General features: G+C 49.9%; 1 pseudogene; it reads left to right on the top strand.

The window, feature by feature from the left end:
- Positions 1-2,500, top strand: part of LOC133118874 (plasma membrane calcium-transporting ATPase 1-like) — a 54,191-nt pseudogene that overhangs the window by 26,855 nt on the left and 24,836 nt on the right.

The following is a 2,500-nucleotide window of genomic DNA, read 5'->3' as shown; positions in this document are numbered from 1 at the left end:
ACCTAAGCCACTAGGCTACAGGCTGCCCCAGTCATGTACCTTAGCCACTAGGCTACAGGCTGCCCCAGTCATGTACCTTAGCCACTAGGCTACAGGCTGCCCCAGTCATGTACCTTAGCCACTAGGCTACAGGCTGCCCCAGTCATGTACCTTAGCCACTAGGCTACAGGCTGCCCCAGTCATGTACCTTAGCCACTAGGCTACAGGCTGCCCCTGGTGTCTGACACAGGTGTAAAATCCAGACTCTTAATCCAGAAAGTTAATGTCCTCCCCATCATTTTGTTCTGACCACCTGGATTTGATAATTAGCAGGATTGTTCAGCCGGGAGGCAGAACTAATTAGTGAAATCAGCAGGCAGAGTTGATGGGTGGAAGACACACGGGCAGGCAAAGCTGTCACTGTCTGAGTCCGGAACCTTCCGCCTCTGGAACCAGCCTGTCTCCATCTCCACAGCTCCTGACGTGATCTTTTAGACTTCAAAAGCACCAAATCATCTGTGCGCATTGTGTGATGTACATTTTAATGTTACTGCTGATTGCAGCCAAAAGGAACAAAGTGACCCAGCCGCACGTAGCACAGGCCGGTCTCGTTCGGGGTTTTGGGGGGAGAAGGAGAGATTGAAAGGAAGATGACATCACCTGATGCGGGGAATTAATTTCAGGGGCAGTGCGCCCTGCAATATTACCTCTCCTTCCTCCAAAGCAGAGGGTTCGGAGGTCATATTCTGGGCTGAGCGGGCTGTTGCAATATTGGTACATTATTCAGGAGTCGGATAGCAGCCAGCGACCTTTGACCTTCCCCGGGATATTGCTGCTTCGTGGCTGCGGTTCTGGAGCTCCGCTACTTTCTGGAGTGTCTCAGCACTTACAGTAAGAGATTAATTCAGTTCACTCATTGGATAAAAGTTCTCACACCTTGTTCCTGAGGCTGTGACTGGCTGCTGAGTGGAAGGAAACCATAAAACCCCTGCAGACTCTGCAGACTTTAGATCGAAGTGATTTCATTTGTCGTTTAGGGAGATTGGTCAAATTCTTGGCACCCCGCGTGAGTTTAGATGAAGACAGCCCTTCAAATCATCAATTTGACCGTTTCATAGCTGGCCGTTAATTGGCAGAGTGTGCAAGTGCAGCAGCTACAGTTTTTAGAGAATTAAGAATATTTCAGACGAGCCTTCAGAAGAGTGATCGCAGAGCAAAGGGAGTGGAACAGAACAAGGACACAAACGCAGTATGTACAGGAGTGGAAACTCAGATACTGGTGAACAAAAACCTCTTGTGCCTTTCATTTTGTACGTCATTCTCGTCTCATTTTGCCGTGGCCCCTGGCGTATATTTGGCCGTGTCTCCTGCACTCTGTTCACGGGCGGCCCCGGGACATGCAGTTCAGACGTGTGAGCCGTGGCGTTGTTGGTGCTCCTGTCAGGTGACCTGCTGCCCGCGGACGGCGTGCTGATCCAGGGGAACGACCTGAAGATGGACGAGAGCTCCCTGACCGGGGAGTCCGACCACGTCAAGAAGCTGCTCGACAAGGACCCCATGCTGCTGTCCGGTATGTCACTTCCTGTGACTCATGACCATTTCCTGTACATCTGTGGCAGTAATCCAATAGTTTATGTGGTGACGAGCCACTCAGGATGTGGCTCCCAATTTGTAGTTCAATAAAGTCTCATGGTCCCACCCAGGTGAACGAAAACCTCACCACTGTTTATTTGGTCGTGCAGAAAAATGCTTTAGAGCCAGATAATCAAAGTGTACATTAATATTATTATTATTATTATTATTATTATTATTATTATTATTAATAGCAGGAATGTCCTGTCTGCACGTTACCTAGGTACCCACGTGATGGAGGGGTCAGGGGAGATGTTTATTTGATCGTGCAGAAAAATGCTTGAGAGCCAGATAATAAAAGTGTACATTAATATTATTATTATTATTATTATTATGATTAAGAGCAGGAATGTCCTGTCTGCTTGTTGCCCAGGTACCCACGTGATGGAGGGGTCAGGGAAGATGGTGGTGACGGCCGTGGGGGTGAACTCCCAGACCGGAATCATCTTCACCCTGCTGGGCGCCGGGGAGGACGACGACGAGGAAGAGGAGGAGAAGAAGAAGAAGAAAGAGGAAAAAAAGAAAGAGAAGAAGAGTACGTAAACACAGCTGTGGGATCAGCCCCCCCCAGCAGCACAGCCGAGGCACATTTTAACTTCACTGAGGCTGGACTGTGAGGTTAAATCTGCTCCAGTTGAACATCATCGCACACTTTATACACAGTCACAGAACGCCGGTGCTAGTCCTTGTTTTTACGCCCCCTGTACGCAGTCGGAGTTGTTCTGCACGAGGGCGAGTGAATAACCTGGCTCTGAGGTTATACGTGTTCACCTCGCTCTGAGGTTCCTGGAGCATTCACATTCAGCAGGAAGCGCGCGGGGGTGGAGGTGTGGGGGGGGAGGTTAGCGGAAACATCCTGCAGGTTCAGACACAGCCCTGCCCCGTCTCC

Source organism: Conger conger, chromosome 19 (genome assembly GCF_963514075.1).
Source record: "Conger conger chromosome 19, fConCon1.1, whole genome shotgun sequence".
NCBI lineage: Eukaryota > Metazoa > Chordata > Actinopteri > Anguilliformes > Congridae > Conger > Conger conger.
This window is presented reverse-complemented; position numbering and strand designations above follow the sequence as displayed.